Below are 16,706 nucleotides of genomic sequence, written 5' to 3' on the forward strand. Positions count from 1 at the left end.
GGCTTTAAACTGGGGAATAGCATGAAAAAATCAAGACTCGGCAAAAGGCAGAGCAAAGAACAAGAAATAAAGACTGTGGGACTTGTCCTGATGCTAAGATTTGTCCCTTGGCATTTAAACAAGTAAGAGGAATTGTATAAGAGTGAAATTAGAGTTAATCAGAGGCATAATATCTTCTATAGTGTTTGGGGGCCTGAAAAGAGAGGCCACTATTTTAGGAGAAGTATCCATGAGGTGTGATTTAAAGGCCTAAGTGTGAGCTTCATTCTGTGTATTCAAGATTTCCAAAAAATTTTCACAGGTTATTATGTAAGAAAGTGCCCCCATAATTCCATGATACATTGCATATATAAATATCATCCACTTCAGCTAATCACTATGAAATTTCAGGTAGCAACCAGTTGTTAAAAACCCATTTCTCAACTTGTAAAGATATTTTACATGGAACTTCCTAACTATAAGTTATTCAACTCCTTATTATGCCTGTCTTGATTTTTTCCATCTATTCCAGGAACACAGTGGCACATGCCCACCACCTATTCATTTGCTAGAGTAAGTACATCAGATGATTTGACATAAGAGACATCATGACAATCTGTAGAAACTTATTAATGAAAACCCAGATATCAGGGCCTCATCCAAGATATATTCCATCAGAATTTCTCAGATAGAGGGTCCAGGAATGATCTATTAAGTTAATAGACTACTTCTAAAGTTCAAACTTAATTAAAGACATCTTAAACTAGAAAAGCAGCATTAGTTTAGAAATCTGTAGAAACTTACTAATGAAAACCCAGACATCAGGGCCTCATCCAAGATATACTCCATCAGAATTTGTCAGATAGAGGGTCCAGGAAATGATCTATTAATAGAGTACTTCTAAAGTTCTAGAGATTTCTTAAACTAGAAAAGCAGCATTCATTTAGAAATAAATGGAGTCTATTCATAATAGAGACTACACAATCAATACAAATATACAACTAACACACAATTAATTCTTGAAATGTGTGCAATCAGGAAATATGTTTGATTTTACAAAACAAAGTATCTGAACCTCTGATCAAAGGAATATGATAGGAGTCATTCTGACATGATTTTCAAACTAAATTCTATTTCTTTCTACCAGTACATCAAAGAATGCTATGGAGTCAGAGAGGAATAAAGAGAAGGAAAAAATACAAAGGAGAGAAAATGTACAGGGAAAAGACAATAGGAGTATTTGAATATGTGCTAGTTTCAAAAATCTTAAAATGCAATTAATTTTTAAAAAGGCAATACTCTCCATAAAAATTGTTTCTTAAGCCTTGATACCTAAGTAAACTTTGAATACAGCACATGGAGAAACAAAGGAATTTTTAAATTAATGCTAAATTCTTGAGAGAATACATGTAATAGTAAAGATAAGATGAAGACTACAGAAGAGAGGCAATATATATTAAACAAAGATTCAGGCAAATGAAAAAAGATGACAAAGAGGTCTTTCCTACAGCCACCTTCAGCTGTAAGGTTTTCACCGGGTTATGAAGTTAAGGACTGAAATGCATATTATGAGTGTATGCATGTATCTACTAAAATTAACATATTCAGTAAACTATGCACAGTTCTTATTATAGAATTTTCTTTAATGATTCACTAATAATCCTTTTTTATGTTAAGGTTGCAAATTATCTCTCATGTATTGCTAAAAATCAGACATCTACACTAACTACCTGGGTTACACTCTCAGCAATGGTGAAGTAAACTCCTAGGGCTGACACTCTCACAGATAACAACTATGAACTCTGGACAAAAAAGAAAAATTACATGAGCATACTGCAAAGCTAAGAAAAGTATACACATCTTGTAGGAAAGCTGATATTTGGGCAGAAAAAAGGGGGGACAGGACTAGCTCTGGGCCAGTTTCCTGCTTTTAGAGTTTTTAGTTGAGAGCAGGCCCTGTCAACACTATGCATGGAAGCTAAAATCCCAATACAAAACCCACCATCATTCTAGAACCAGAGGAAGAAATTGAGAGCATGACAGCCACTGTTTAAAAGTGAGAGAGGCAAACTGGAAAAGAGAGTCAGAGGTTGGCTGCCCAAAGTTCTATGTATAAACTTTGCCCATTCTCTGGTGAACCTCTAAATAATTCATGCATGGGCAGATCTCAAGTAGCTAAAGAAACTGAACAAATAACTAAGCCACTGTCAAACAATAGAGCTATAGTTTGAGACCAACCAAATACGTTACCACCTAGAAGAGATTATAGAATTTAAATGAGTGGAGAGCTAAACCATGTCCATGGATCAAAACATCCAGTATTGTTTAGTATCAATTCTCTCCAAACCAATCTTGAGAGTCAACAAAATCCCTACCTTTTTCCTAGAATGCTTTTATGCAGAAATTGACAAATGATATAAACATCCCAATGTTCACTGCAGCATTATTTACAATATAACTATGATATATAACTCTCTAGTCTAATTCCACTGGCAGATAAATGGATTAAGATGATATAGAAGGATATGTATTTACATGCACATTCATAAGCATGAAAAAGAACTACAACAACATGGACGGACCTAGAAGATATTACCTGACCTAAGTCAGACAGAGAAAGACAATACTGTATGTTTTCACTTATATGTGGAACCTAAAAAACAAACCAGTCCATTCTAAAGGAGATCAGCCCTGGGATTTCTTTGGAAGGAATGATGCTAAAGCTGAAACTCCAGTACTTTGGCCACCTCATGCGAAGAGTTGACTCATTGGAAAAGACTCTGATGCTGGGAGGGATTGGGGGCAGGAGGACAAGGGGACGACAGAGGATGAGATGGCTGGATGGCATCACTGACTCGATGGACATGAGTCTGAGTGAACTCTGGGAGTTGGTGATGGACAGGGAGGCCTGGCGTGCTGCGATTCATGGGGTCGCAAAGAGTCAGACACGACTGAGTGACTGAACTGAAAAATCAAAGCAAGCAAATAAACATAACATAACAGAAAAAGACTCACAGATACAGAGAACTAGTCACTGCCAGATGTAGGGGAAGAGGGGATGTGCAAAGTAGGTTAAGAGGGTAAGAGGCATAAATATCAGTTATAAAGTAAGTATAAAACAGGGAATATAGTCAATAATATTGTAATAGTTTTCTATTGTGTGAAAGACAGTGAAAGTGAAAGTCGCTCAGTTGTGTCCGACTCTTTGCGACCCCATGGACTATACAGTCCATGGAATTCTTTAGGCCAGAATACTGGAGTGGGTTGCCATGCCCTTCTCCAGGGGATCTTCCCAACCCAGGGATTAAACCCAGATCTCCTGCATTGCAGGTGGATTCTTTACCAGCTGAGCCACACTGCATCACTGTCTTACACCTGAAGTAATATAATATTGTAAATCAACTATACTTCAATTAAAAGAAATAATCCAGATTGAACATTTCTCCACATGGGTAATCTTCTAATGATTAAACTGTACAGATCAGGGAATTTCATAATACAACGTCATGAAGAAAAATTCATTGTTCAGAGTAGTATGTCACTGAGCATTGTGCACAAGGAACAAAATGGAATTTAGTCTCGTTAACAGCAGAAAGCAATGACTGCAAGACCTTAGAAAAGAAGGGGTGAACACTTGAGGCCACAATCAATAGCTAGTGGCAGCAAAAGGAGCTATGATGGAAGTCTGGTTCAAAAGACAAACTGTTCTTGAATTGACAGATTCCTCTGCTATGACCAGTCTGAAGAATTGAAGGAAGCAATGGGATTGCAAAATCATCACAAAAAATAATCATTTAAGGGGAGAACATTTGCAAAGATTTTTTGTAAATAAATGGTTACATAAACACTTGAAAATCAGGGGCTCCATTCTCAACAGGTCAGTTAATTCCAAAATTATAAATCTCTTTTGCTTTCCGGTTTGGAAGAGTCACAGCAACAATGATTACCCCATTTTTCCTTCCCAAGGACTCTTTTTTGAAGTTTGATTAAATTTCGTAGAAACTCTCCTCAACTTACTTAAACTTAACTTTATCAACATTCAGCAGGATTTTCCAGAACCTTGTAAATGCTGAGTTACTAAGTTTGCATAATAGTAAAAATTTGAAGGATCAGACTCATTTTTTAAAACTCCCATTAAGAAGCTCACAAATAGCACAGGGAGCTCAGCTGGATACTTTGAGAAAACCTAAAGGAGTAGGACGAGTTGGGTGGGCAGTAAGAGGGAGACGCAAGACAGAGGAGATATATGTATATCTATACTTGATTCACGTTGCTGTACAGCAGAAACTAACAACATTGTAAAGCAATTATATGCCAATAAAAATAAAGCAAAAAAATAAAAACTGAAATTCCATTAAGTAATATGAGAAACTGTACACCGAACACTAACATCTGGCTCATAGTAGGCACTCCCCTCCTCCCCATCCATACTTCACAAATGAGCATCCATAAGTCTTAATTTTATATTTCAGACTTTGGTGTAACAATTAACCTTCCACACAAATATGGTATGTTTAAGCAGCAGTAGTACAGCCTCCAAAATTACCTTATTTTCTCCTGTCAGAACACATCTCTCCCAAAGACAAGAGGAAAATGAGAATGTAGTTTCTCCAGGTCAGGTTTTTCTCAGCTATGATCGCCTACTTTATTCAAAATGTACAAGATCAGGCTCAAAGAATGTATCTTCTTCCAATGGTAATTTGTCTGAGATCAAAACCTCTGGTTTTTTAATCATTAAAAACATATAATGTGCCAGTCATAGTTTGCCACTCTGCAGTACTATTTATATTGAAAGTCTCATATGAAATATGCCAAAGTTACCCACAGAGCATGTCTATTTTGCTTATATTTTACAGCTCCCACCTTTTCAGTCTATAAACCCTTTCTACTGAAAGTGGTTTTGACAGTGACAGATATCAGGATAAATTTTAAAAACAAGTAACTGATCTCAGAATTCAGTTCCCATAAGCCAATAGTTCATGTCACAGATAACAGATGACAGATTCTTTGTTGACTTTTTCACTAAAGAGGAAGTTTAGAAACAGCAGTAATTTTTTCTAAAAAGAAGACTGAATAAGACTGTGTCATCTACCATAACACATCTTATTTAAGTCAGCAAATATTTACTGCAAGAATAATTTATTTACTCCAGTTCAGTTCAGACAGTCACTCAGTCCTGTCCGACTCTTTGGGACCCCATGAATCGCAGCATGCCAGGCCTCCCTGTCCATTACCAATTCCCGGAATTCTCTCAGACTCATGTCCATCAAGTCAGTGATGCCATCCAGCCATCTCATCCTCTGTCATCCCCTTCTCCTCCTGCCCCCAATCCCTCCCAGTATCAGAGTCTTTTCCAATGAGTCAACTCTTGGCATGAGGTGGCCAAAGTACTGGAGTTTCACCTTTAACATAATTACTTCCAAAGAAATCCCAGGGCTGATCTCCTTCAGAATGGACTGGTTGGATCTCCTTGCAGTCCAAGGGACTCTCAAGAGTCTTCTCCAACACCACAGTTCAAAAGCATCAATTCTTTGGTGCTCAGCCTTCTTCACAGTCCAACTCTCACATCCATACATGACCACAGGAAAAACCATAGCCTTGACTAGACGGACCTTTGTTGGCAAACTAATGTCTCTGTTTTTGAATATGCTATCTAGGTTGGTCATAACTTTCCTTCCAAGGAGTAAGCGCCTTTTAATTTCATGGCTGCAGTCACCATCTGCAGTGATTTTGGAGCCCCCAAAAATAAAGTCTGACACTGTTTCCACTGTTTCCCCATCTATTTCCCATGATGTGATGGAACTGGATGCCATGATCTTCATTTTCTGAATGTTGAGCTTTAAGCCAACATTTTCACTCTCCACTTTCATTTTCATCAAGAGGCTTTTTAGTTCCTCTTCACTTTCTGCCATAAGGGTGGTGTCATCTGCATATCTGAGGTTATTGATATTTCCCCTGGCAATCTTGATTCCAGCTTGTGCTTCTTCCAGTCCAGCATTTCTCATAATGTACTCTCCATATAAGTCATATACAGCCTTGACGTACTCCTTTTCCTCTTTGGAACCAGTCTGTTGTTCCATGCCCAGTTCTAACTGTTGCTTCCTGACCTGCATACAGATTTCTCAAGAGGCAGATCAGGTGGTCTGGTTTTCCCATCTCTTTCAGGATTTTCCACAGTTTACTGTGATCCACACAGTCAAAGGCTTTGGCATATTCAATAAAGCAGAAATAGATGTTTTTCTGGAACTCTCTTGCTTTTTCCATGATCCAGCGGATGTTGGCAATTTAATCTCTGGTTCCTCTGCCTTTTCTAAAACCAGCTTGAACATCAGGAAGTTCACGGTTCACATATTGCTGAAGCCTGGCTTGGAGAATTTTGAGCATTACTTTACTAGCATGTGAGATGAGTGCAATTGTGCAGTAGTTTGAGCATTCTTTGGCATTGCCTTTCTTTGGGATTGGAATGAAAACTGACCTTTTCCAGTCCTGTGGCCATGGCTGAGTTTTCCAAATTTGCTGGCATATTGAGTCCAGAACATTCACAGCATCATCTTTCAGGATTTGAAATAGCTCAACTGGAATTCCATCACCTCCACTAGCTTTGTTCATAGTGATTTTTTCTAAGGCCCACTTGACTTCACATTCCAGGATGTCTGGCTCTAGTTCAGTGATCACATCATCATGATTATCTGGGTCGTGAAGATCTTTTTTGTACAGTTCTTCTGTGTATTCTTGCCACCTCTTCTTAATATCTTCTGCTTCTGTTAGGTCCATACCATTTCTGTCCTTTAACAAGCCCATCTTTGCATGAAATGTTCCCTTGGTATCTCTAATTTTCTTGAAGAGATCTCTACTCTTTCCCATTCTGTTGTTTTCCTCTATTTCTTTGCATTGATCACTGAGGAAGGCTTTCTTATCTCTTCTTGCTATTCTTTGGAACTCTGCATTCAGATGCTTATATCTTTCCTTTTCTCCTTTGCTTTTTGCTTCTCTTCTTTTCACAGCCATTTTTAAGGCCTCCCCCAGACAGTCATTTTGCTTTTTTGCATTTATAGGAAACACTCTGGATTCAAATCCTGATTATACCAATGCTGATCGTGTGACCTACAGAAAAACAAATAAACTGAATCCTGTTTCCTTGTCTCAAAAATTAGATTAATAGCTCACATGTTTAACTTTCCAGTATATCTGGTACCATATTTTGGATTTCATTTCAGCAGAAAACGTACTTTGCTTAGTCGTTCAGTTGTGTCTGACTCTTTGTGATCCTGTGGACTGTAGCCTGCCAGGCTCTTCTGTCCATGGGGATTCTCCAGGCAAAAATACCAGAGTGGGTTGCCATGCCCTTCTCCAGGGGATCTCCCTGACTCAGGGATCAAACCCAGGTCTCCCTCGTTGCAGGCAAATTCTCAATCATCTGAGCCACCATGTACACCTAATCTTTCCCAGATGTAATCACACAGTTACTTTAGTCTTCATATCCACACTGGTAATAATGCTCCTATATCTTTTTACATGGACCATGTGCTTGCATCTGGTTCTGAATAGTTCAGAGAAAGTCTGTCTAAATTAGGCCTTACATTAGCTTGCAGCTCAACAGACACAACAGCATCCTGGTAGGTATCCCAGTTTAACCCCACATACCCTCAGCAGATTCAGCAGATTTCAAACTGGTCTTATATCTAATCTGTAGTCAAATACTTCAGGCAGACATATATCATCAAATACAACAAGCCTTAATAGCCACAGGTCCACCACCTCATCTGCTGTGCCACTTCCCCCAACAATTCATTCACCCGGCACTTTGCAGTCACCTGCCCCTAGTTAGTATAATATTAAGAATATTTAAATAAGGCCTTGGAAAACAGGTGATATTAAACCAGTAAACATCCAAAGTTGAAGAAGTTGTCCTGGAAGAAATTATTTTTAACCAATGCATTGAATATTGTCAAATTGACAGTATGACAAGAAGTTTCTCACAAGTTTTTCAGTGAAAAGTCAATCCATAGAGCTAGTAATACCACAGCACATTGTTGCAAAAAACAAACCCCATACGATGTCACATATGTAGAATCTAAAACATCCAAATTCATGACAACAGAGACTAGAATAGTGGTTACCAGGGCCTGGGAAATGGGGGATGAGGAGATGTTGGTCAAAGGGTACAAACTTCCAGTTATTTGATGAGTAAGTTCTGGGAAGCTAATGTACAGCATGGGGATTACAGTTAATAAAACTATATTATAATAAAACAGCATAACTTTGTATGTCAATTATACCTCAAGAAAAAACAATACTGTATTATATACTTGGAAGTTGCTGAAAGAGTAGGTATTAAATGTTTTTGCCACAAAAAAAGAAATGGTAATTTTGCAATGTGATAGAGGTGTTAGCTAATGCTATGATGGTAATCATTTCACAATATAAGTGTATCATATCAATACATTGTACATCTTAGACATATACAATGTTATATTTCAGTTATCTCAATAAAGCTAGAAGAAATTTTAAAATAAAATTAAATCAAATTAAATTCCTCACATGAAACGTGGTCTACTGGAAGACTTGGTCACCAGTGCCTAACCATATACCCTGGTTTCATACCCCATTATGCTTAACTGTGTATATATTCAATGCTTAGATTTTCCTAATATTTTTTCAGCCATGTCACTACTAACTTTTGACACAAAGGGAAAAAATAAAAGAATGAGGGCTACTTGATTTTTTAAAGCTTTCAATGAAACAATACATCTGTGAAGAAAAGGAACAAGGTTTAACTAAACTGCTTTCTGCTGCACAGGGCCAGTGGTTAGTGGTATTCTTGGCCTTGTCTTTGTCTTCCTCAAAAGTGCCTCCCCATTGCAAAGCTAGCATCTGAAATCTAAAGATGAAAAGAGAAGCAGCATGTTTTCTGTACAACAGATGTGATAAAATACCCCAAAGCTTTTCTTATTGAACACATCTCCAGAGTCTGCTTGAAGTGATTTCTTTTCATCTTTAGTCCTTTCTTATATCTCTACATGTATAGTGTAATAGCCTTTAGTAAACTGGTTTTCTTTTATTATTTTTAGTGAACAAGCAGGATCATGTTGCTTTTAAAGACTTCCCTGAGAGAAGCAATGTCTTAACATAAAGTAACATTAGGGAAGTGAAGCCACACACAAAATAACTGCTTTCCACTTATCCTGAGCTTTCCTTTCAACTGTGCCGAAGTTCCGTGAAGACCTGCATATACTACTCAGGGAAATGTAGAAAATACTTTAAAAGCTATGTTTTTATGTCATACTATTAACTGAGTTTTTCAGAGCCCCTTGGACTGCAAGGAGATCCAACCAGTCCATTCTAAAGGAGATCAGTCCTGGGTGTTCACTGGAAGGACTGATGCTGAAGCTGAAACTCCAATACTTTGGCCACCTCATGTGAAGAGTTGACTCATTGGAAAAGACCCTGATGCTGAGAGGGATTGGAGGCAGGAGGAGAAGGGGATGACAGAGGATGAGATGGCTGGATGGCGTCACTAATTCGATGGACATGAGTTTGAGTGAACTCCGGGAGTTGGTGATGGACAGGGAGGCCTGGCGTGCTGCGATTCATGGGGTCGCAAATAGTCGGACACGACTGAGTGACTGAACTGAACTGAACTGAACATGACATAGTGGTTTATCTTCCATGGGTAACTCAAAACCTGACAGAGAAACGAGTTTAAATTTACTTCATCTACTCAGTGACTTAAATGTTTCACAAGAGATCATTAGCAAGTTTGAGTTCAAATCCAGAAACAGGAGCAGTACATGTGACTCTCATTTTTGAAAGAAATAAATATCCTTTATTGTTTGTTGCACTGTGCTTAGTCACTCGGTCATGTCAAACTCATTGCGACCCTGTGAACTGTAGCCCACCAGAGTCCTCCATCCATGGGGATTCTCCAGGCAAGAATACTGGAGTGGGTTGCCATGCCTCCTCCAGAGAATCTTCCAAACCCAGGTCTTCTGCATCACAGGCAAGTTCTTTACCATCTGAGTCACCACGGAAGCTTTATTGTATAGGTATTTGTAAACCCACTTTTGTCACAATACCATATACACTTTTAAATAATCAAAACAGTAAAAAAAAAAAAATGGAAAAAGAAAAGTAGACTTGAACACTGAAGCAACCTCAAGCATTCCTTTATTATGGTGACTTTCTGTAAGGGAAGTTTTTGCATGATAAATTTATTTAAAAGTGGAAGTAAACAAAGAAAATAACCACTTACAAACACAACATGTGGGAATTTATGGATCAGTATTTGGAATGGAACTAAAGGAAGATCTGGAATGTAGCCAGAGGCAAGAGACAATGGAGAATGTCACCCATTTCAGTGCTTACAGGGACTCTGAAAAATGAACAGGACTATTACAGGTGACCAAGTTGAATGTGAACCTTGACACTAAGCTCTGCACTTTGTAAGTCAGAAGAAATATGACACATCCTTGACAATTAGGCAATAGGTCCAAAGCCTGTGTTTGATTAATTTTATTTCATACATAGGCCTTTTTACAACTTTGTCTGTGGCTCTGTGTGAATATCAATAAATAAATTTTGTTAGTAAAACCAAATTCAGATATCTCGAGTTGATGGTTTTGTGATCTATGAGCAACCTACCTTTATAACAGATAAAAATTTTTATTTATATTTCATATTTATAAAAATCAAAATTATAGTCTTAAAGCTAAAAAAAAGAACCCATGAGGATCTGGATGAGGCAGTCATAGTACCCCTGGAGAGGTAAGGAAGAATTGACATATTTATTAGTTTAAAATCAACAACATGGAGAAATATACCATGTCCATGGACTGGAAGAATCAATATAGTGAAAATGAGTATACTACCCAAAGCAATTTATAGATTCAATGCAATCCCTATCAAGCTACCAATGGTATTCTTCACAGAGCTAGAACAAATAATTTCACAATTTGTATGGAAATACAAAAAAACCTCAAATAGCCAAAGCTATCTTGAGAAAGAAGAATGGAACTGGAGGAATCAACCTACCTGACTTCAGGCTCCACTACAAAGCCACAGTTATCAAGACAGTATGGTACTGGCACAAAGACAGAAATATAGATCAATGTAACAAAATAGAAAGCCCAGAGATAAATCCACGCACATATGGATACCTTATCTTTGACAAAGGAGGCAAGAATATACAATGGATTAAAGACAATCTCTTTAACAAGTGGTGCTGGGAAATCTGGTCAACCACTTGAAAAAGAATGAAACTAGACCACTTTCTAACACCATACACAAAATTAACTCAAAATGGATTACAGATCTCAACGTAAGACCAGAAACTATAAAACTCCTAGAGGAGAACATAGGCAAAACACTCTCCGACATACATCACAGCAGGATCCTCTAGGACCCACCTCCCAGAATATCAGAAATAAAAGCAAAAATAAACAAATGGGACCTAATTAAACTTAAAAGCTTCTGCACATCAAAGGAAACTATTAGCAAGGTGAAAAGGCAGCCTTCAGAATGGGAGAAAATAATAGCAAATGAATCAACTGACAAACAACTAATCTTAAAAATATACAAGCAACTCCTACAGCTCAACTCCAGAAAAATAAATGACCCAATCAAAAAATGGGCCAAAGAACTAAACAGACATTTCTCCAAAGAAGACATACAGATGGCTAACAAACACATGAAAAGATGTTCAACATCACTCATTATCAGAGAAATGCAAATCAAAACCACTATGAGGTACCATTTCACACCAGTCAGAATGGCTGCGATCCAAAAGTCTACAAGCAATAAATGCTGGAGAGGGTGTGGAGAAAAGGGAACCCTCTTACACTGTTGGTGGGAATGCAAACTAGTACAGCCACTATGGAGAACAGTGTGGAGATTCCTTAAAAAACTGGACATAGAACTGCCTTATGATCCAGCAATCTCACTGCTGGGCATACACACTGAGGAAACCAGAAGGGAAAGAGACACGTGTACCCCAATGTTCATTGCAGCACTGTTTATAATAGCCAGGACATGGAAGCAACCTAGATGCCCATCAGCAGATGAATGGATAAGAGAGCTGTGGTACAGATACACAATGGAGTATTACTCAGCCTTTAAAAAGAATACATTTGAATCAGTTCTAATGAGGTGGATGAAACTGGAACCTATTATACAGAGTGAAGTAAGCCAGAAAGAAAAACACCAATACAGTATACTAACATATATATGGAATTTAGAAAGATGGTAACAATAACCCTGTGTATGAGACAGCAAAAGAGACACTGATGTATAGAACAGTCTTATGGACTCTGTGGGAGAGGGAGAGGGTGGGAAGATTTGAGAGAATGGCATTGAAACATGTATAATATCATGGATGAAACGAGTTGCCAGTCCAGGTTCGATGCACAATACTGGATGCTTGGGAGTGGTGCACTGGGATGACCCAGAGGGATGGTATGGGGAGGGAGGAGGGAGGAGGGTTCAGGATGGGGAACACAGGTATACCTGTGGTGGATTCATTTCGATAATTGGCAAAACTAATATAATATTGTAAAGTTTAAAAATAAAATAAAATTTTAAAAAATTAAAAAATAATAAAATCAACAACATCTATTCATTAAGTGACTGTTAGATAACAGCAGAGAACTGAGAACAGGAGTCACTACTGACTCCTATGTACTGATATTTCACATTTCCACCAATCACATTTGGAAATGTAGAAGATACAGACTTCAGCAGAAGGTAAGGAATCTAAAGTACCTATAGTGTGCCATTTTGAAAGTTATGACAATAATAAAAGCAGTTATTACACTTACCATTGCCAATGATCTACTATGAGCAAAGTCTATACTAAATGTTTTATATGAAATATTCTGTATAGTCCTTATATCTATCATTATCTTCATTTTGCATAAGGAAACTGAGGCAGAAAGAAGTTTAGTAATTTGCCCTAAGTCACAGTCAGTAGGGGCCAAAGCCAATATTATCCACACAAGAACTGGTCTCATACTTTGAGACTCATACGTTTGTTAATCCTATGGCTCATGAGTATTACTTGCTGGGTGTATAACCTAAGGCTTGTAGTTCAATCGACATCACCCTTGTTTCTTCTTACTGAAAATAAGGACAGTGCTTCGTGATCACTAAACTCTTTCAGTTCCTAAACTTTTCATATTGGGGGAAAAAAAAAAGAAGAAGAATAAGGAAGAAACTTGCTGAAAAGCCTTATGCAAGCAATAATTTGCAAGTTCAAAGGAGGAATCTTGCTGGGCACTGTAGATTTATAATGATCAAGAAGGCAAATTATCGCCCAAAGATAAAATGTTCTTATATCAATATTTAATTTGAAGTGAATATAAAAGAAAACTCTCCCTCTTCATATCTAAGGCTACTAAAGGAATTAAATTATTTTTAAGGCAATGCTTGGGAAATTAATCAACCATTTTAGAAGGAAGCATATTCTTCAGAATCTAAGCATTTGTCAAACAAACCAGGCAACGTTCCAGGACCTTGAGGTGTCTTTATGAGGAAATTAACATGTTTTTTAGGGCCAGCTCATGTTCATATAATCGTAAGCCTCTTCTCTGGCCTTCCAATAGTTAGTTGCTGATGACAAAGTAATAGCATCAAGTACTCATCCTCTTAGCTCAAAGTATGTCAATAATCTATTTTACCAAAAATAAAATTGTCTTCCTACTCAACAATATATTTCTGTACCTTACAGTAAAACCTTACGGAGGGAAAAACAACCTTATCCATATATATAGCTGTGCCTATGACTATTCTCACAACTAATGATTTCAGCATCAGTAACACATGATGCTGTATAAAATAGACAGCTATTGGGAAGCTGCTATATAGCACAGAGAGCTCAGCTCAGTGCTCTCTGATGACCTACAGGGGTGGGACAGGAGGTGGGGGAGGCTCAAGAAGGAGGAGACATATGCATACATATAACTGATTCATGTTGTTGTACAGCGGAAAGATAACACTGTAAAGCAGTTATACTCCAATTTAAAAAAAATAAATTTTAAAAAGGGAAAAAAATATGATGTGAATTTTGGCTATAAAGAATCATGCCATCTGACCTTTCTAAATACAGCTGATTTTAAAGTAACTGTCCACTGATATCTAAAAGGCTGATGTGGTGGCTTATTAATAGATTCTTCCAGGGAAGTAATTGTTTTCCTTAGATTAGACAGTCAGCAGAGAACCCATGTATGTTATTAGCTCTGTGATATAGTATCTTTGTTAATGTCTTAACACACCACAACAGGAGTAATCAAAATAATCCTTTGTCAGGTGCTTCTAAGGACCTCTGGGACTTAAAGAAAAACACTCAGTTTTACTGGCATATTAATTATCAAGATACCAGTAAAAAGTTTGAAATGGTTCAAAAAAATCACTTTTAAAAGCCCCTTGTTCCAAATAAAAAATTCAAAGGCAATTTTTCATAAACTCCTGGCTATTTATTATAATAAGAATGTTATCCTCTACTGTTTGCTCATATTGTTCTTTCATGATTTCTCCATGGCAATACAATGGTGTCAGCATTCAAAAATAGGAATATAAGAAGCAAATTCTCTGAAATAAATTTCAGTCTGCTATCTTTTTGTAACAGGCAATTTAGTCATCCCCTCATACCTTTTGTAAGCATGAAGAAATACATGTGTCTTGTATTCCTGCTAGAAACTACATTGCAACATCTGTTTCCCTCTCTCTTTTATATATATTATAAAAAGTCCAGCTTTTCTGGGCAAAAAAAAATATCCTTTCCACCATCTGGATTGAGTTCTTTCAGTGATCATTGAAAATGCATGTAAAGTTCTGTCATCTTCAAATGCAAGGTCTAAGTTTGATTTGCATGAAAATTTTTTCAGCATATAAAATGGTGGGTCTCATGGAATGTCAGTAAACATTCACCCAAAATTTTTAAATTGCCCCTAGTTAAGAATCACTGGCTGTGTGGATAAGTTTAGTATTTTTACAAAAGATACCTTATCCAACATATTAATAGAAACAGAACTCTATCTTTTCATAAGATGTACAAACAGAAAAAATATATTTTCTTTATCGATTTTGAAAAAACTATGTAGGATTTAATTAAAATAGTCTCCTTTAAAACTCTTTAATGATGGAACTGAATAAATGGTAGTACTAAAGGTAAAAAAAGAGAGGGAATCAGGATGGAACCTGCACCCCTGGAAGGGAGCTATGAAAGAGGAAACGTTCCTTCATACCAGAAACCTCCTTCCCCTGCTGGGAGTCAGCTAAAACAGACAGGGGCTTCAGGGCCCATAGGGGAGTGAAGCAGCTGGCCTGTGGCAGGTGGGGCGGGGAGAGACCAGCACAGATGCTCCTTGTCACATTGCTGCACTTCCCACGCAGCCCAAGAGGCCTATCTGCTGGTATGTGCAGCAGCTGGGTGCTGAAACTCAGACTTCAGTGGACAGACCTGGAGAAAGGACTCGTTTGGCTGTTCAGAGACAGCCTGAGAGGCCTGGATTGCAGTCTGGCCTGCAACTGGAGGTGTGCCCAATACACAGCCTGGGTCCACCGTAGGAGCCCCAATGTCAACAAGCACAGGAAGGGAGGAGCATGGCCTAGCTAGCCTTAGCAATCACGTTCCACCCTGCTTACAATGGGCTTGACTCCACCACTAAGAGCTCTAAGAGTCCAGTGCCAGCTGGTAGCCCCCAAAATGGAGGCAGGGCTGAAATCTGAGCTGAGTATCAGCAATTCCACAGCAGGTGTAGGGCACAGTTTCAGTAGGTATATTCCAGCACCTCTGTGAGTGCAGCACTTGAGGGACATCCAAGCCGACTTCCGGTGTTCCCATGCTAAGACAGGTCCAGCAGGCTTGGTTGGTGCTGACACCAGGTGGCAGGTGATATTACAGAGCATGCATCCTGGTGGACAGGACTACACAGTGTCTCCTTTCCCAGCAGAAGCACTCTCCACCCACCTACTTCACATCACTGTTTGGAACCAAAAGTGAGGGCTTCTATTTCACCAACTGGCAAGCAGATCCTGCCCCCAAGACAGCTATGATGACCATGGAGCAAAGAGGAGGCCCCCTCCATCATTCAGTGCAGGCTCTGATCACCAGCAACACCCATCACATTCCCTATCAAGTAGTTAAGGGTCAGCACACACTGAGGAAAGACCAGGCGTTCACACCCAGAACAAACCTCACACCAAGAAGATCCGACTCACACAGGCAACCTGGGGATGCTCTAACCTAAAAACAGCCATTCAAGAATACACTAGACAACTGTTTCTCCTAAATTCATAAACTCAGACCACACCACTTTAAACATACCAAAGCAAAAACAGGAAACAACCAATACAAAGTCCAATTTTAAAGTAAATTTTATCTTTATTCCCTTTAACCAGTGTACTACTAATACCTCCTCTTACTCTGTTACTCCACAAGAATACCTTCAAATTGGTCTTTGGCTGTCAGAATTTTGCTCAGTGTGAGTCCTTTGGGTTTCCCTATCTTCCATGTCATATACTCCACAGTTACATCTTTTTCCCTTTCCCACAAAGCTCCCCTCTCTCCCCTCGTGTGGACCTAAAGTGGATGTTAGGAAAGCAACCTGTCTGCACTAAAGCACCTGAGCAAAGGATTTCTTATCTGATACCTCCCACTCACCCAGTCCTCATATCTTCCTGAACAAATGTGTGTTTTAATCCTAATGGTCTTAAAATTACAGAAGTCAAGACAA

The sequence above is a fragment of the Bos indicus x Bos taurus genome, chromosome 26 (assembly GCF_003369695.1).
Source record: "Bos indicus x Bos taurus breed Angus x Brahman F1 hybrid chromosome 26, Bos_hybrid_MaternalHap_v2.0, whole genome shotgun sequence".
NCBI lineage: Eukaryota > Metazoa > Chordata > Mammalia > Artiodactyla > Bovidae > Bos > Bos indicus x Bos taurus.